Here is a 21,025-nt window from a genome sequence, read left to right as displayed (position 1 = left end):
TAGACAGAGACCTGTTTGCCAAGAAATGACTCTTACCATGCTGATATAGCCCAAAGCCAGCTTATGGGCATAAGTCCTCTACAACAAGCCTCATCCAGGACCTTTACAATTGCCTGGCAATAAACTGTGCCACAGTTACATTCCCTCTGCTCATCTCCAGTTGCTTGTCTAGTGTGCAGCTGACTGGAGCCTGCTTTCATTAGCTCCTGTGATGTAACAAATGGCAGCAGGTATAGCAGTCTTCATTGGGCCAGCAATGAACAATGTGAAGTTAATGGATACAGCTGGTCATAGAGCACAGAGAGCATTCATTACATCACAAACTACAAGCTCACAACACACTGTTCCTCTTATACAGACTAACTGAGAACACACATAGGGGAAAAAAAAGCAACTACTTTACTAAGAAATCAGAGTGGGTTAGCATTTTGCCATTTGTCATCCAAACCAAAAAATACAGTTGGTTCTGGTTTAATTTGGGAAAGAAGATAAGCCAAGAATCTTATTTTTCTGCTAAATTTAGCTTTGTCTGATTACTGTTGCCACCCCCATCCACTCTCCTTTTTTTCTCTGCCTATCTTGAAGCAGCTGTATCAGAAACCTGTTCTTCATTTGTCAAGGGAGGTGATCCTACCCCTCTATTCTGCCCTGGTGAGGCCTCAACTGGAGTATTGTTCCAGTTCCAGTACAAAAAAGACAGGGATCTCCTGGAAAGAGTCCAGCAGAGGGCTACAAAGATGATAAAGGGCCTGCAGCATCTCCCTAATGAGGAAAGGCTGAGAGACCTGGGTTTGTTCAGCTTTGAAAAAAGAAGACTCAGAGGGGATCTGATCCATGTGTATAAAAATCTAAGGTGCGGGAGGCAAAGGGATGAAGCTGGACTCCCCTCAGTGTGTAGTGACCGGATGTGGGGGCCACAAACTGATGCATGTGAACTTCTGCAGAAATGTGCATAGGAATTTCTTCACAGTGCAGTGATGAAGCACTGGCACAGGCTGCCCAGAGAGGTGGTGGAGTCTCCTCTGGAGATATTCAAGACCTGCCTGGATGTCTACCTGTGCAACCTGGTCTAGGGAGCTGCTTTGGCAGGGGGTTGGACTCCATGATCTCTAGATGTCCCTTCCAAGCCCTACAATTCCGTGATTCTGTGACTGTGATTCTGTTATACTGAGCACTGTACAGCCTATATTTTTCTAAAACAAAGCCAAAGCACTAACTTAACACACACTATTATTTTACTATCCCCATGACTAGTAAGTTTAAAATTTTCAAGTTTATACTTAAAAAAAAAAAAAGTAAAAAATGCCAAACTTCTTCATCACCCATAAAAATAACTGCTTCTGGAGGTAACCCTGCTGAGGAGGCTGGGAATGAGGGAAAGAACAGGAGATAAAGAGGGGTGTATTACTTGAATCAGCAGCACAGCTCAGACTTTGAATATATCAAATCAGCCTGTAGAGCTAAATATTGTGAGAAGCATACATTGATTAATTTCTCACAGTGAGTCTATCTGAAAAAGTGAGAATTTCATTTCAGTATTCTAGAAGAAAGTAGCTAAATTAGCTTATCATGCATGCGCACTTATTTGACTGCTGGTCTCTTTACATGTCTTAAATGTAGGAGGGCCTAATAATTATGAATAAATAATATGCTAATGGAGAATGAATACATGGCTTTAGCTTCCACTTGCTTGAATATAGAAAGAAATGGCAAATTAAATTTTATGGGCTGCTGTTACTCTACTCTGCTCAGGACAACATTTTAATGACATTTTCCCATGCACAAGTATCCGTGGCACAGAAAGTCTGGGAGAGAAATTTGCTTCCAGATAAGATTTCATGTGAAATGCAGTGGCATTTCTTAGAGGGGTAAGTCAGTTCACATGCAATATCACACTGACTTTGCTGTCAGGCAAGAGAGGTATGCTGCCTTTGACAAAGGCTATGCTGGAGTTACGTGTAAGTTACACACGAGATATTCCAACGTTTCTCCTCACCTGTTCTTTTCACTTGTTTTTACCAAATTAAATGGTCTCTTTCTCTGAAGTTCAACTGCCTTGCTGAATACTGAATTCGATAGATAAAATAGTAGTTTATCACGTTAAGTTAAAAAAAACTAAATCTAGATGGACACTATTGCTCATGGGACTTCATTGATCTTTGAGATCCCTTCCAACCCAAGCCATTCTATGATTCTATGACTGTTACTTTGTCATTAAGAAAGTAGTGACCTACACAATTTATATTCAGCAATGTAAGTGATATTGGCCTTTCTCCAATTAGATCCAAGTGTCAGGGCTTGGTAGGCTTTTAACTACTATGTGTCAGATTCATACAGATGTGTAGAATTATTATCAGTGATTAATATAATTAATTATCTACTATTAATTGTGCCCGTATTTTTGTAGGACTCTTACAGAGATAATTAGATTTATTAGCTGAAAAACATCCAGACAGACAGATTATACCTAAAATGGTTAGATGGTAATAAGACATATTTTTTGCCTTCACAAATAATTTTGTATGTGAGGCTGTAGGAAAAAAAAAAAGAAAACAACCAATAAAGTTTACAAGTAATAAATCAGGGCAATGTTAAAGCTGATGATAATTGCACTACAAATAGAACTTGGAAAAATGTTCTGGCACAGAGTTTGTCATCACTGAGCAGTACAGCTGTGAGGGCTGACTAATCACAAACTCAGGGGCAGTCTGATCCAAGGAAGAGGTGATACTTCAGTGGAGATGACACAATGTAATTTACATGCTTTCATTTCTTAAGATGACTTTGTGTTTCAAAATTAAATAAGCAACTTGAAAAGACTAATTAAACCCATAGCAAAATAATATTTTTTATTTGCAATCAGTCTCTTCACTTTTGGACACAGAAATGGAACAAAAAGTAGTTTTGTTTCAATAAAACACCGGCTGTCAACTCTCAAAACAGACATTCGTTTTTTTTCTTCAGGAAAAATAAATCAATTTTTATCTAATCTAAAATGACTTTTCCCCTTATTCTAAGTTTTTTGGTTGTTTTATTTCATATGTTCAGTTGAACAACAAAAAGCCTTTGCCTTAGGCATGACCCCAATAGAAATTTGTTACACTGACACTATATTAGCTGCATTTTATATTCCAATCAGAAGCCTTTCAGACAGAACAATGATTTCTCTGGCTTATTAAAAATTTCATCATTCTCTGGAGTGCTGCTCTGAAAAGGTACATTAAAAACCATCTGTGAAAAAGAGGAATCAAGATAAGAAGGGATTACTAGATAAATACAAGAAAGAGGAGTACAAAAGTTACGCTGCCCTCATGAAATGTAGTAATAGTAATGCACTTATATCAGTACTTAGACAGTGACAGAATTAGATCAAAACAAATAACACTTTCATAGGCACCTTCAAGCCATGAAAGGAAAGGATGAAGCTTTACCTAACCTAGTGCTGTCCCAGCTAACACATCCACACTCTAGAGTACTACAGGACAAAGCGCTGTGTCAGCCCTGAAACCAAATTAACATCCATATGACCACTGGTAACTATGAAGCACATCAGCTGGTGAGAATCTCAACAGAAAAGAATGTAGTGGACATGGATGTGTGTGCATGTGTATGATGTAATGTGGGTGAGCATGTGTTATATACATATGTATATTACGTAATGTGGGCTTATGAGAACACTATTGCCTAAAGAACAGTAGAGGTTTTGTAGTATCTTTAGCAAGATCCCACTACCAAGACAAGAATATGTATTTTTATAGAATGGAAAAGCAGAAAAGATGGACATTATCTGTGTAAAGGACCTCATATCTTTCACAAACCCATTTTGTGTCCAATCCGAGCTGATGCCCACCCTAATGCCCTTGTGGATAGCCATCAAGATCTTTAAGGTTTATTATGCTGGCACAGAACTCTGTAATATGTGAAAGTATTACTTAATTATACGTATGCAAGTTTATCAATGTTTGTCATATGTTCTAATAAGTTGTTGCATGTCTTCACTTGTTACAAGTTGGGGATTATGCTGACTCTTTCCAAGCTCATATCATAGGACTGAAACAACAGAGCTGCAGTCAGGAAAGAGTGCGTAGAAGAAAGCTGTAAAGTCCTGTGCAAGGTAAGGGACAGTTTTTTTCCCCCAACACATAGGAGCTAAATATTTTCAACTTGTTAGTGTTGTCTTGATAACGAACAATATCTACTGTTGCAGTTTGTACAAAACTGATACCTAAACCTCAGTGGTTTTATCACTGTTTGCCATTGTAAAGGCAGATAAGAAAGAAAGATTTTATTGAGGTTTATAAAGTTATGGTGGGAATGGGCCATGCTATCTCCAAGATAACAGCTGCCTCTGGAAGTGATAACATGCCCAGCCTAATAACTCTGGCTTTTGGTGGCTTACTGAGCGATAAGGGGGGTATGTCACTGCAGAATTGGGATCATCACTCAAAGTACGAGACAGATGGCTGTTCACGTTAGACCAGGTAGTTTGGGGGTAGATTATCCAGCACAAAATCCTGTTTCCAGCAAGGACCAGAAAGCGGAAAGAAGGAGTGCAAGAAAATGGCAGACATGCAGAGATTCCTCTCCAGGGTGCTGCACCAGCCTCCAGACCACTCATGACTCAGACTTTTTGGAGAATTGTCTGCTTTTAACAACTTACAGTAGAGGTGCACTCTGTAAATCTGGCTGGTCTTTGCAAGTAAAATTTTAGCACCTATAACATCCTGAGACAAAGAGTTCTACAGCTGCATCACAAGCTGATGAACCCTTTTTCCCAGGGGCTTCCCCCACCAAAGAACAGTGCAAGCAGCTCTTTCCATAGAATCAAAGAATCATTAAGGTTGGAAATGACTGCTAAGATCATCCAGTTCAAACATAAAATCATCCCCACAGTGCCCACTCAGTCATATCCCTCAGTGCCACATCTACCCTTTTCTTGAACATCTCCAGGGATGGAGAATTCATCATCTTCCTGGGCAGGCTGCTTTTCTTTTTCCCTCCCCTTCATGGCCAGCTATAACCTCAGCTAAACTGCAACTCTACAGAAAAGAAAGCACATTCCAGAAGACCAATATCGTATCTTTTGAAAACCATCATGCCCAGCATTTTCCTCTGCATTCAATCCACATCCATCACCAGTTCACCCATATGTCTCCACTAACTGTACGACAATTGAATTTTTTGTTTTCCAAGGACAATAGTTCTATTTCCTAAAGCTGGCTGCCAAAATCTGACAGATCATTTGTCCTTCTGTCAACCCTGGCAAGCAGGAGTCTCCATGTTCCACCATAACAGAGCAACTTCATCCTTCCAGCACTCCTCCATTCTAAGCAGGAGCAGAGATAAAGGGTCATGGCACCAAGCAGAACTGGTTCAGTCAAAACTGGGGTCACACTTACATATTAATGAATATTGTTGAATTGGTTGGCTGCTCCTAGCAGACTCCTGATACTTAAAGTTAGATCCAATTATTTTTTCCAGAATAGACAATTAGATGAAGTACCAGTAGAAAGTCTGATTTTAGAGATGTTTTCCCACCATTTGCTGCTTCTAAATTTGTAGCGTGACAAATTTTTAAGAACAAATTATTTTTTTCCTCCTTTAGTAAAAGGTAAACTGCAAACATCCTGCAAATGAAAAACAATGCAGTGATTAAAAATAATTATAACTGATTATTCATGAGTCTACATTGGTTTTCACATCAGCAAAGAAATTTGGTCAGGATAAATGAAAAAAAAATTGTATTGAAGTTTAATTACCAAGTGCATCTTCCACATGCTCATTATGGATCATTTTTAAAATGAAATCCTTTTCATCCAAGATCGCCCAGCTATATTTTGCATTTTCAATGTTTTTTAATTAAAAAGTGAAAGAATAAAAATGGACTAAATGCTTAAAATGACACCTTTCCAGAACAAAGGGCTATCAAAAATGCAAACTGTTACAGAGATCTTCTAAACTATGCCTTCACTCACAGGAAAAAACACTCTGAAAGAGGAATTACTGTGCCAAGTGAAGACTTCTCTAGCTTTTATTTATTCGCTGTTCTTTCTTTTAAATCTCCTGCTAAAGCTCCTGTAATTCATCAGAATTTTAACTTAGGAACTCTTTTCCCCATAGGATCTTTTTTGGATAGGCTTTGCAGAATTGGACCAAAATGGTCCATTAATATGTCAAACTATTTGCTATGCTCTTCTGCTAACAGAATCAGAGCCAATACCAATTATTTGAGGAGAATATTGATGGATGGGGATAAACTAAATGTTAGCTTGCATACTGGAGTATTATCTATTTTCTCTTTCATATAAATTTTCTTCCAGTCTCAAATAATTGGGTACTGCAAGGAAGTAAATATTCATTCCCTTGAGACATATATCTTTTCCTTTAAAGTCTTTCTTGGATCTTTTTACTTTTCTTACCTACTTTTCTGTTTTCCACTGAATAAAATTCTATTTGTTCTAGTCAGCTCAGAGAGAAGTATTCCTCCCATTCTTAACAAGTTTTAGAGAAGAAAGTCAAAGAACAGGTGAGAAGTGCAAACAAAACAATGTTAAATGCTAAGCTAAGGATTGTGTCAGTAGCAGATTCATGAACATTTTCTAAAGATCCAATCTTGAACTGCCTGTGTGGGGAAACTACTTGAGCTATTCTAAAGAATAGCTGCTTTAAATGAAGCAGACTGTTGGAGTTAGAATCATCAAATCACAGAATCATAGAATGGTGTGGGTTGGAAGTGACACAAAGATCATCAAGTTCCAGTTTCCCTAGGGCCATCGACCTCCAGATCTCGTAGTAGACCAGGTTGCCCAGAGCCCCATCCAAACTGGTCTTGAACACCTCCAGGTGTTCTGCAGTCATTCTGGGCAGCACATTAGATATTTTATACAGCTAATACTGATGCAAAAAAATCGTTTAGGGTGGTGATTGAAGAGCCACTTTGAAATGGATGAAAGGAAATGTGGGACAACACTAACCAAGGAAATCTAGCTTACAGTTCCATGGAGTTTGTATGTTTACTCCTGTGCATAAATTACTAGACAGGGCTCACACTGCTGTTGCTATCACTCACATGAATACAGCTCAGTGCTTACAGCATTCCCCCAGTCACCTTCCTGGCCTGAGGTACCCCTTTAATGAGGAAGATTCACAGCCACATTTCCCACTTATTTAATCACCAGTATATATCAAGTGTATAACGACACTGACATGCTTCAGCTGAAGCTGAGTCACTGTGGCCGAACCACAAGAGGTGGATTACTTGACTGAGTGGGCGTTAGGGTCATGTCCCTGCTCTGTGGACTATTCAAGCTCTTCATTTGGTCAGTTGCTGGCTGTCTCACTGTCAGCACTATTCTGCAGCCTCCTGGTCAAACCACTTAATCAGGGTCTGAATCCTCAGCACTCTGTGCTAGGAAACTTCTAAGACTAACCCAGAATTCAGAGAAAAAGAAAACATCCAATAGAACCACTCCAGCATTCAGAGAAAAGTTTTTTCTTGTGAGTTAATGATCATCATGTAACTTCTGTATTGAATGCAATTAACATCATACCCCTGCATAAAGAGATCTGCTCTGTGGAATGCAGAGGAACAGTGTGCTCCACCATGGGTTTCTCCTGGGCTGAAAGGAATACATTCAGCCTTTTATGATCCATCCTCTTTGTATCATGCCTTAATGCTTCCAGCACAATTATCAATGGGAACATCCTAGGGAGCAGTTTTTCTCCCTGTTCTAATTGTAAGTAGAAAAGACAGCTCTAAGAGAGGGAATTGTAAAATTGTTATTGGCAAACAGCCTCTGCTCAGCACCTCTAACACCTCTGAAGCTCCCAGGTGTAACAAAAAAAAATTAGGCCTGAAAAGTGAGAAGATGAAGCCAGACTAAGACTTCGAAGCTCAGCAGAACTTGCAGGGTCAAAACCAATGGACCTCAGGAGATGAGGCTGGGAGATTTATTGTCTGGACAGCTGCTTCTTCTGGGCATCAGGCCATCATTATCTGAGACACAGCCAATGAAGATGAACTCATGGCATACAAATCTCACACTGCAAAACACTTTTACAGCTCTGCTATACTAATTATGTTAGCACTGTATTTTCTTTTTCTTCCAGAGCCCTTCCATTCCCTTCTTCTGTCTCACATGTTACCTGGAGTTTGCATTCCTCCTCTCCTCCCAGCATATCCTGCCGTGTAGAGGCCTCTTTTCTATTAACAGCTTCTGTGCTCATGTTAGCAAGGCATTCAGGTTAGTAGAAGATGAAGTTATTTCCTGTGCACAGTATGTAAAGATGTGTGGGAGGAAAAACAAGATACTTTATCATCAGTTATTGATGCTCATTTCTGAACTTTTTTGAGGCTCTATAAATACCTCTCCTCATAAATGGCTCAAAAAACTTAATCAGATTAATAAAATGGACTTAATTAATAGGCAATCAAAAAGTCCAGATTGAGAAGTCTGCGTGAGTTCAGCCCATTCCTCAGCAGTCCAACAACTGTGCATAGTTGCCATTGGCTCAAAGCAGTGCAGTGTGATTAGTCTTTTAAATGCTTTTACATGAGGATCAGGACTAAGCTAGAAGATGGCAGCTGTTTTGTAGTAAAAGTGGGCTGTTATACCTCCATAAGGTAGAACTCTAGTCTGCCTAATTATTCATTGCAAGTAACTTATATCACTGAAGATTATTTAAGGTAGTCAATTTAACTTCCCTAGACCTTTAAATTGACATTCTGGATTTTTTATGGTCTGAGGAAAGAAAATCTTGATTGATGTCCTCAGGAGATCCAGGATTTCTGCCACCATCCCAAGGGCACACAAGCACCCATGAACAGACTACCAATAAATAACTCCAGTTCTGTTTTGTAATAAATACTGTTGCCATTAATAGCCATTTTTATTCCAAACCAGAGCCATTCACTGAGGAACACTGATCTGAGATTCTTAGCTAATCAGTACTTCTTGCACGTGCCTGTATGTGATCCTCCCAACTCCAGTTTCATTTCACCAATTAAAATAACAGCTGTTGATCTTGGATTTACTTTTGTAAGAATCTGATAGAAGAAAAAAAAATTGCTTGTTACAAAGGCAATAAAAGCACCATCCATATACCACAGTTCATGTTGACTTCTGATGACTGTGCCTCTTTTTGATGGCTCGGTGAAATAATGTATTTGCAGTACGAATCCTTAAAGGAAATGGAGGAGTAATACAGATAACACATTAATTTGTTTAAAAAACTGAGAACACATTCACACAGATTTTTCAAAACCATGTAATCTGTTGTGCTGGGCAGAATGATGCAATGTTTTGTTGAGTTTTCACTACAGACTGCATGATTAGGAACACAGAGGAGACTTTCAGACAACAGGAAGAAGCCAAGCATTCACAGGCCTTAGCATTCAAAAGAGACATCAACCACCCTGATATGTGGTGGAATACAGAAGGGCACAAGCAGTCCAGAATGTTCCTGATTTGCAACATCCCAACAAAGATGATGAAGGATCTGATGAGGAGCGATGCTTTTCTGGACCTGAGACTCACAAATAAGGGCTGGTTAGGGACATGTGGGCTGACAGCTGCAGCAACCATGAGTTAGTGGAGTTCAGGATTACAAGCAAAGGGAATGAGACAAAAATAAATAAATAAATAAATCCGCATCCCCAGAAATTGGGAAAGCAGATGTTAGATGTTTCAGAGACCTGCTAGGAAGATTTCCATAGGACATCTTGAAGAAAAGAATAGTAAAACACAATGAGAAAGTATATAAAATGTGGAAGCAGGACCATGCAACCCATAAATACATTGTCTGAGAGTTTAGAGATGGGGTTAGAAAAATCAAAGTATATCTGCATTTGAAAACGGCAAGAGATATGAGGGCCTTCTGCAAGTATATCAGCAGTGAAAGAAAGAGCAGGGAAAATATAGGAGTGCTGCTGAGTGAGGTAGGGGCCTTGATGCTGAAAGACACAAAAACAATGAAGAACTTCACATCTTTTACACCTCTACCTTTATTTGTAAAATTGCCCTTCATGAATACCTGGGCCCCGACATTAGAGGGAAGGTCAGGAGCAAGGACAAATTACTCCCAATGGAGGAAGATCAAGTTAGGGCACATTTAAAGAAACTAGACATACATGAGTTCACACAGACTGGTGGGTTGTACCCACAAGAACTGGGAGTGTTGGCTAATGTCATTGTGAGGCTATCCTTGATTATCTTATAGGTTCATAAGGTTGGAAAGGACCTACAAGATCATCTAGTCCAACCATCTTCCTATCACCATCCCTACCCACTAAACTACTAAATCAAATCCCTTATCACCTCATCTAAACGCTTCTTGAACAGCGCTAGAGATGGTGCCTCAACCACCTCCCTAGGCAGGCCATTCCAGTGCCTGACCACTCTTTCAGAAAAAAAATGTTTCCTCAAATCTAATCTAAATCTTCCCCGGCGCAACTTGTGGCCATTCCCTCTCGTCCTGTCATTATTTATCAGGGAGAAGAGGCCCACTCCCTCCTCACCACAACCCCCCTTCAGGAAGTGGCAGAGTGCAATAAGGTCTCCTCTGAGCCTCCTCTTCTCCAGACTAAACAATCCCAGCTCCCTCAGCCGCTCCTCATAAGACTTGTGCTCCAGACCCCTCACCAGTTTTGTTGCCCTTCTCTGAACACGCTCCAGGGCCTCAATGTCCTTTTTGTGGTGAGGGGCCCAAAACTGAACACAGTACTCGAGGTGCGGCCGTACCAGAGCTGAGTACAGGGGGATGATCACCTCCCTGCTCCTGCTGACTACACTATTTCTAATACTATTTCTAATAATCTTGGAAAGGTCATGGTGATCAGGGAAGGTTCCTGAAGGCTGGAAGAAAACCAGTGTCACTCCTATCTTTAAGATCAAGAACAAAGATCCAAGGAATCATAGGCTAGCTTCCCCTTGATTCCCAGGAAGTTAATGAAGGAAATATTCTCAGATACCAGTTCTAACCACAAGGACAAGTTTACTTAGAGTAGCTGACATGAACACATGAAGAAGAAATTGTGGTTGACCAACTTGCTAACTTTCTGTGACTGATGGCTGGCTCGGTGGATGAACAGAGTGCAGCAAATGTTGTCTATCTTGACTTTAATAATGTTTTTGACACTGTCCCTCATAACATTCTCATAGACAAATGAATGTGGTACAGACTAGATAAATGGACCATAAAGTTGATTTAAACTTGTTTAATCTTTTCAAAAGGCTGTGATCAGTGACACAGTGTCCAGTGCAGACAAATAAGCATCGGATACTGAGGCCAATACTGTAAACCTCTTCATTAACCTCAGTTTGTCTGTGTGATAGAACAGAGTGCACAGCAGATTTGCAAATATTCCAAAGCTGGGGCAAGTGGTGTTAACACCGTAGAACTGTGCTCACATCCAGAGGAAACTCAACAGGTTGTAGGACTGGGTTGATGGAAATTTCATTAAATTCAGAAAGTGCAAAGTCTTGCACCTGAAGAGGAACAGTCCCAAGTATGGGACATGCTGGGGGCTACAACTGGAAAGTCACTCTGAAAGAAAGGTCCTGATGGACTCCATGTTAAATCTGTCCTTTCCACAAAGAAAGTTAACAGTATTTTTAGTTGCATTAGGAGAAATATTGCCAGCAGGTAAACTGAGGTTGAGCCCCCCTGCTCAGCTCTGGAGAAACTACACCTGGAGAATTGTGTCCCATGTTAGGCTACGCAGTACAGGAATATATAGACTTACTGGAAATTATCCAGTGAAGGGCCACAAAGGTGACTGAGGTACAGAAGCACATCTCCTATGAGGAAGGCTGAGAGATATGGAACTATTCAGCTAAGAGGAGGCGTAAGGGTAAACTTACCAATATATACGCATGCCAGATGGGAGGAATGGAGTCTCGAGACTTCTCTGTAATGCCTACAGATGGGACAAGAGGCAATGGATACATTAATTGAAGTACAGAAGATGCCATCTAAACATCAGGAAGAATGTATTCTTTTTCTACTTAAGGAAGGCTTGCTACTTGGCAACGATGGCAAACCAGCTGACCTAGTAGCAGCTTTCTTTCTTTAACACTCAGTAACTGTGAATGTACAGTTCTGAGTCAGCTACCAAAAACTGGTGCTGAGGATGATTCATTGTCACAATTCAGATTATTAGGAAGAAAGTAAAGACCCTATATTTTCATAGAATCATAGAACAATTAAGGTTAAAAAAAGACCTCTAAGACCATCTGGTCCAACTGTCTGCCTACCACCAATATTGTCCAGTAAACCATGTTCCTTAGTACCTACACCTACATGTCTCTTGAACACCTCCAGGGACAGTGACTCAACCATCTCCCCAGGCAGCCTGTTCCAGTGTCTCTTTCAGAGAAGAAATTTTCCTAATATTCAACCTGAAGCTCCCCAGGTCATTCCATCTCATCCTCTCACTAGGGAGAAAAGGCTGAAATCCACCTCACCACAACCTCTCTTAAGGGAGTTGTAGAGAGCAATATGGTCTCCTTCAAATCTGCTCTTCTCCAGGCTAAATAATTCAATTTCTTTCTGCTCCTTCTCATAACTTGTGCTTCAGACCTATCATCAGTTTCGTTGGCCATCTCTGGACATACTCCAGGTACTCAGTGTCTTTTGTGTAGTGACAGGCCCAAAACTCAACACAGTACTCAAGATGTGGCCTCACCAGAGTATAGGGATCACCTCTGCTCCTTCTGGCTACTCTATTTTTAATGCAGGTCAAGATGCCACTGGCCTTCTTGGCCATCTAGGCACACTGCTGGCTCACATTCAGCTGAGTGTCGATCAACACCCTGAGATCCTTTACATCTGCTCAGCTTTTTTAGCTACTCTGCCCCAAGCCTGTAGAGTTGCCTGAGTTTGCAACCAAAGCACAGGACCCAGAACTTGGTCATGTTGAACTTCATCCCATTGGCCTCAGCCCAGGAATCCAGTTTGTCCAGATTCTTCTGTAGGGCTTTCCTACCCCCAGGCAGACCAACACTTTCTCCTAACTTGGAGTCATCTGCAAACATACTGAGAGTGCACTCAATTCCCTCATTCAAATAATCAGTGTAAGTATTAAGCAGGATGTGTCCTGATAGTCCTGATAGAACTGATAAGAGATGTCTGAATTAGAGGTTTTCTATTTAGCTATCAAGAATACTTCATACAGAAAAGAACTTACCCCATATTTCCAATCTTCATGTCTACCCCAGAAAAATATTTGCATTTTCTACCCCCTGGTATTTGATATGGAAATGACTCTAGCATGCTGTGCCATGTTGCTTTTGCTATTTCTCAGTGCTCAGGTACATATTCTTGTCCATGGATAGCTGCAAAGGAAGTCAGACCAGCAGTGGAAGTGCACACATTAAGAGAATGGAGGAAGGCTGGGACCAGGAGGAGGACGTGCACAGGAAACTGCAGACAAAGCTGGTGAATTCAGAGCAACAGACTTCCTAACACACTAAAGTTGGGCACAAAGATTTATATTATTTTTCTTATTTTACTGTTGAATATGGAGCCTGTAAATGTTTCAATTTTTGTGGAATTGAGTAGTTGGAGTTTGCATTAGCAGATTACTTATTTAACTTCCCACAGACGGTAATGGGTTGTATTTTTTCTTTTGTAAATGTCATCCTGAGACCTTTTTCCATTAATACCTATTTCACTGCTAACATGACTTTAAAAAGGATTTTGTCTTATAGTGTTTTAAATAAAGATCATTTTCTTCTACCTGGCTTTTTTAGGTAGAAGCTGAAAGTTGAATAGAATTGCAGTCATGCTACCTATTTATAATTCGAATGTATCTCATTTATTTACACATTTCAAATGCTCGGTAATATGAGTAGTATGTTGATGATGTAACTATCATACATTCATCTTATTTGTGTCTTTAATATGTGTTAGTAGTTTAAAATTCATACATTGTCATATTTATTTGATATATGTTGATACTTGGTTTCAGATTAACTTTGATTAATAAATATGTGTTTAAAAATATATGTATATGACTAATATTTATGAAAGAGAATTCATAGGCTTCAATTTATATTGTTATTATTAAAAAAATCCATCCTTATTTGAGTGGGAAGAAAAGAATATGAAAATTTTATGACCTAAATCTCTAAAGAGAACTTTAATATTCTGAGTACTTAAATACTTAAATAGAGAGCACACATCATCTCTGTGTCTCACTGGAAGTATCTCCATAAGCTATATTTGAGTTATATTCTTATAAAACCTGTAATTTACTTTCAGAAAAATTTAAATAGAAAAAAAAGGAAACAAAACAAAAATGATGCATTTATGGACTGAACATGGAGACAATCATCATTGTCTAGATCAAGTTGGACACTTCTGAGCAGGAAATTTCACCTTCGACTTCAGAGTATGTAGCCCAGGTAAGTAACTTTATTATCTAACACAGTGTCAGCACTATTTACATATATTACATGTATATATGTATAAACACACATAAATGTACACCAACATGATATTATTGAGTCTTATTATGCTATCTAATTAATAGTAAATAAAAGTAAATCACAGTATTTTCTCCATCCCCACTATTCTCTGCGCACCTCTGAAGTTATTCAAAGTGTTAAGGGTATCCATGATATGATCTGACGTGATGTAACATCTAAAACTGAATCTCCCTTTCTATAGCATTCTCATTCACCCAAAATGCATTTGCATTTACAAAACCCTCACTCTTTACCTAAAATATCAAAATTTAAAATTTCAGAATAATTAAAGCCATTACTATATATTCAGATGGTATCATCTATTCATGTGGCTGGAGCTTTGTTTAGGCTATTGCAGTCTCTTATATTCATTCTCAGCTACAAAGGAGAGGACATGGTAGATGTCCTACATGAGCAGCTTTTTTAAATAAAGGCATTCTTAGAAGAATCCAGCGATAACTTACCCTGCAAAAACCTTGCCTTCAAAGGAAGTTTAACAGAAAGCAAAAAATTTCACTTCTCATCTCAAGATATTGTATCAGTACAGATTTCCCATTTTACCTTTGCCTGTCTTTTTAAAACAATCTGTTAATTAATCATGGGTGGGTTACAGGTGCTGCATTCACCAACACACTGACAGTCACTCAACACCTGCCTTGCAAAACTCTGCCTGGCATACAAGCAGTTTTTAAATCTCTGCAGCTCTTGAGAAGAAAATAGGGTAAAAAAAAAAATGAATCAAAACTTGGAATCCCCTCATCACCTCCCCAGAATAAATGATGAGTGTGTTATGGAGGCTTTTCCTTTGTTCTTCCTGAAAGTTGGTTAGTTTAGCCATTGTTTGATGTTATATAGTTAATTTCATCCACATGTAAATATAACTCAGTGGAAAGGCATCACTTCTAAATGAGCAAGGTTGCCTTTTTCTCCTTGGTAGGTATGGCCCTTGTCTCACCAGGGGACAGAATCACCATCTGCTCAGCACTGCCAGGTCTCTCCCTCACTAAGTCTATTACTTATACATACACAAACACAACATCGAGGTTGCCGACCCCTGTGTGTAAAATGATGGGAAAAAACAGAAGGGAGGCTGCTCCATGCAACTTTCAATCAATCTCCATGCTGCTGTTACATGCTTTATAATAGACTCTACTGCAGGGATTACCTCTCGGTGAGACACTGGTCTTGTAGACAGAGTGCACTGGTGTGATTTGTGGTTCTGCACTGAAGCAGCCTGATACCAGCATCCTCTCCATCAATGGATTGGACAGTAGAGAGATGTGCGTGCAGGCTGGTAGACAAGAAAATGGTGGTGAGGAACATGAAAACTGCTCTAGAGAACTCTATTTGACTTCCATGTCTTTACAGTGGCATAGGAGGGGGTGAGTATTGCCCTTAGATTGTGCTTTGGATGCTGGTGGATGATTTGCTGCTTACCAGAAAACTTAGAGCAGTATTTTGTATAAGTGTTCAGAGGGAAAGACAAAGGCATAAACTCCAAAAATACATGAACGTGAAGGTCCCTTCCAACCCAAACTATTTTATGGTTCTACAGTTCTACAATAGGTAGAGACACCTTCAACTACATCAAGTTGCTCAGGGCCCCATCCAACCTGGCTTGGACATGGGATGAGACATCCACAGCTTTTCTGTTTCAGTGCCTCACTACCCTCTGAGAAAAAAAATCTCCTCCTAACATCTAATATAAATATTTCCTCTTTAAGTTTAAAACCATCACCCCTATCACCTTGTGTAAAAAGTCAAAAGCCATCTCTTTTATAAGCTCCCCTTAAGTTCTGGGAGGCTGCAATGAGGCGTCCTCATATCCTCCTCTTCTCTAGGCCAAACAGTCCCTGCTTTCTCAGCCTTTCTTTGAATCTTCAGGCCCTCCTCTGGACCCAGTCCAACAGCCCCACATTCATTCTGTTCTGGGAACCCTAGGCCGGGATGCAGTACTCCAGATGGGGCCTCACAAGAGCTGAGTAAAGGGGGATAATCCCCTCCCTCTGCCTGATGACCACCCCTCTTTTGACTCAGCCCAGGATACTGTTGGCCTTCCAGACTGCAAGTGCACACTGCAGGCTCATGTCCAGTTTTTTGTCCATCTGTACCCCAAACTCCTTCTCCAGACAAGACTGTCTCAGCAACTGCATCAACAAATTCCCTCAGGACCTTGATAATAATATCCCAGTAATAATGTAGTATAATAATCCCAGTAATAATGCATATTACTGGGACCCACAGACTTGTATACATTTGATCTCAAACTTACAGTGGAAGAGATTTTACTCCCCCACAAGGGAGTTGTGAGAGGTGAGGGAAACCTGACTGACTGTGAAGACCGAGGCAAAGATTTTTTTGACTAGCAGTCTTCTCCATGTCTATTATTGTCATTTCTCCCTTGTTTATCAGAGGGGGTACACTCCTTGGCCCATCTCTTCTGACCAATGTAACAGTAGAATCCCTTCTTTTCCAAATTCCTCACCAAGTTCAGCTCCACCTATGCCTTTGTTTTCCTAATTCCACCTCTACACATTTGGATAGCATTCCTATACTCTTTCCAGATGATATATCTCTACTTCCACTGCCTGTGCATTTCTTTATATGCCAGATAATAGGTCTGCCTTTTATTTTTGTTTTGTAAAGAAGGCCTTCATTTTCCCTAGCCTTCATTTTTTTGCTGATATACCTATAGTGGCTTTTCTCATTGTCCTTGGCAGTCCTTGACTAGACTTAGTTCTTATCAGGGCTTTAGCTTTCCGAACATGATCCTGGCTTCATGGACAGTTTCTCTGTATTCCTTCCATTTTACCTGTCCATCCTTGCACCACCATTCTCTGAAGTCTTTTTTGTGTTTGAGTTTGTCCAGAGTGTTTGAGTTTGTTAATATCTCAGAAAGGTTCAGGAAGATTAAGTTATTTGTATTATATGCTTATATAATCTATCATAAGAACTACAGAAATGCACCAACAAAAAACAGTAAGAAAGCCAGCCATAAGGTTGACACCAAACATTTAATATTATGGCCTGAATCTACTCAGAGAAGCAGCACAGAGAAAGGGTATGAGAGCATAGAATCACAGGATTACAGCATCATGGAATCATATATCACAGAATGGCTTGAGATGGTAGGAAACTCAAAAATCATTCAGTTCCAACCCCCTACAACACGCGGGGTTGATGACCACTAAACCAGGCACTAGATCAAGGTGCCAGAGCCCTAACTAACCTGGCTCTGAACACCTCCAAGGATGCAGCATCCACAGCTTCCATGGGCAGATCCTGAGCTCCTTGGTCATCATCCCATGGAGACACTAACATTCTGGCCAATCTCATTGTGGCAGTGTGGGGAGAACTGTTAATAATGTTTGTTTGGCATAGCAGCTACAGGGAGAACCTTCAGTTTTGGAAATTAAAGAAGCTGGTGTGTCAGAAATGAGATTTTACTTGGAATTCTTGTTCATAGGAAATAATGGATTTTCCTGTTTACTTTGACCTTGTTCAGAATGAATGCATTTCTTAGGTAAAATTTCCTCAAAACTGGGAACACTTTCTGTTTATGAGCTCTCACAGACAGCAGCAGGGTGGGAAAAGCTTTAAAAGATCATTTTCTCTATTTGCAGCAGCGCAGCAGGCACCCAAGATAATCTCTTCACTTTCATTCTGCTTCATGAAAAAAGATCATCAGGAGGGTTCAAAACATCACTGGAAGACATCAACAATTCCAGCACCCTTAATCCTCTTGAAAGAATAGAGAAATCTGGAGGGGGCAAGGGCATGGGAAATGCATGCACATGGATTCACAGAATGGGATCACAGAAGCCATAAGGCTGGAATCAAGGAGGATGCAGACACATATGTATCACCACTGGATAGAGACTTTGGGCAGTGAGACATATGGGAAGGAGCAAGGAAAAGGCAAGACAGAATGTTTATGTCTTCCAGTCATTACAGGGGCAAAAGTGTCAGATTAGACGTAAAGTATAAATGACATTTTTGGTTTTCTCATCCCTGAAATCACATCTATGACTGTCACCTGGGTTGACATACAACTTGCTTATCATTCCCTTGGACTATTCCCATTCCCAGCCATACAGGACATTTTACTGCACGATGCCCTGAGTTAGTAGCTGTCAGAGCTGGAAAACTATGCAGAATCCATTAATTTCTCAGTTTTGCCTATGGCCATTAATTTTCATCTTCTAGAAAGTAAATGCCTTGTTACTTTGTCAAAATTCTATGGCTCCAGACAGCTGATATATATAAAATACATGCAAGTGATGAGACGTATCATACACAGAAATGCAAGTATAATCTACTAAACCAGTTGGAAATAATTGCGTTGAAAAATGTGAAGCTTCAGATGAACTGGTGTATGTTTATTAGTTAATGTGAAATATGATTAGCAATTACACAGAATGCAGAATATTTTTCTGTTTTGCTCTTTAATTAGTCCAATAAAATATTAAGTATGAAAGAAATTTTCCTTCTAGACTCATTACACTGGAATTTTCCATTGCTGTGTTGAACACTGAGAAAGAAAAAGCTAAGCTGTAATTCTGCAATGATCTACATCTTAAATAATTCAAAAGAGAAGTTCACTGTAGGCCTGCAACTCTGATTACAGTGGGAGACAGTGACACTAGACTGCCTACTGATCTAACATACACACACAGCCACCTTATTTATAATTAGGGACCTGGAAGAAGAAATAAAAAAAACCCAGCAGTACAGTGCAGTAGAAGTTCTAAGCCTTCATCAAATATCATAAAAGATGCTGAGGTAATAAAGTGATAAACTACCAGAGCTGTAATTCAACCTCATCTTTCTAATGATCTCACTGATCAATCAGACTTCGTGGCTTCATTGTATCATCGGATATCATTTGAAACCCCTATACTGAGTTATGGCTTTGTTTTAAATCCCTCATTATCCATTCTCCTTGCACGAATATACACAACCTTACTGCAACAGCACTCATCAACTCTGCCAGAAGTGAGGAGTTTTCTAAAGATTACAGGTCAGGTAGGAGAATTAACTGAGTTTAGTTTCTCAGCATGATCTCAGGAAGAGGAGGATGGATTGTGACTAGGCTGCAAGCCTGGGACTGACAGAGACTGTGCAAATCCCTGCTGGACACAGGTTACAGACAGCCTGCATGTCACCTGCTAGATCACAGAGCAGACAGGCAGTGAGGTGAGATGCAATTGGCTTGGTGGGAGGAAGAGATGGTTCCTGTGTGCTCCAAAGTGGCCTCAAATGGTGCATTGGATGAGCAGTCCATAGTTGGAGGGATGGAGAGCTGCCATCTGAGCCCAGCCAGGCACAGGGCTCCCAAAACCTACAGTAGGGAACCTGCTTTAGCAGAGGGGTTGGACTGGATGATCTCCAGAAGTCCCTTCCAACTCCTATGATTTTGTGACTCTCTGAAATCTCACTGCTGGCTGCTTGCAGAAATGCAGCTGCAAACCAGCTCCACACAGCCCGCTCTGAGGTCAGTGGGTGGGCAAGTTGTTGACACCTCGGGTACCACTATCTTTCTCTTTAACCTTATTAACTTCTCACAATTTGGCCTAGGAGCATTGTTGCCTTTCCTTCTTGCCTCAGGGCACTTCTTCTGCTTTAATTTTGGTCACACAGCTGAGCATCAGCATGTTTATGAACATGTTGGGAGCATGCTAGATCATTGACCCAATGCACTAAATCAAGGAGTTACCTCATCAACTGGTAGAGGATTTGAGTGAGACCCCAGAAGTGAAATCGAACAGGGTGTGATTATATGGGTTGTAGCAAAATGGCTTCTGTCATGCTTTCATGCATGGGTTTGCTCCTGTTTACCACACTGGTATTTGCAGATAGTCCCTCTGCACAACCAAACTTCTGCTTCAACAGAAAGAGCACGTTACTTTATTTTCTAAAGCATAATGATTAATTAAACCTGTCTAAGTTAAATTCCTCTTTAAGCCTTTCCTCTATTTTTAGAGGATATAATTCTGGAACTGTGACATTTTAAAGTTCAGTGACAGTTTTGGGGTAGTCTGCTCTGAAACGTCAAGGTGAATTTTTGGTGAGCAATCCAACAACGCTTCAAAAAATTCTCAGCAAGGTATTTAAAATCCCAACTGAAAATGCATTCTAAATTACTGTCCTTTCTGCAGCCATGAAAAGATCAGCCTTTTCCACAGCATGGCCCAGATGTCAGATGTAGGATCAACAAATACAAACAAAAAATCATAGAAACCTGTTAATTACTTTTTATAGAAAAAATGCTTGGTGAATAACCATATGCAATGGATGTACACATATTTTACCCATAGCTGCAGTCATTCATTTCTTTTTAATCCAAAGTGTTAATTTAATTAAACAGTAATCATTTGTTCTTAAGGAGAACTTATGATTGCTTGTAACATTCAACATATTGTCCTGGACTTTAAGTCATCATACATGTATCTACAAACACCTGCTCTGAGCAGTCAGGATGATGAGTGATCTACCTGTTTGCCTTTACTGATCAGCTGGGGATTCCTTCCCAGAGGGAGAAGAGTTTCATTGCCTGG

The sequence above is a fragment of the Cyrtonyx montezumae genome, unplaced genomic scaffold (assembly GCF_038088225.1).
Source record: "Cyrtonyx montezumae isolate F1298 unplaced genomic scaffold, pur_monq_1.0 scaffold_8, whole genome shotgun sequence".
Classification (NCBI taxonomy): domain Eukaryota; kingdom Metazoa; phylum Chordata; class Aves; order Galliformes; family Odontophoridae; genus Cyrtonyx; species Cyrtonyx montezumae.
This window is presented reverse-complemented; position numbering follows the sequence as displayed.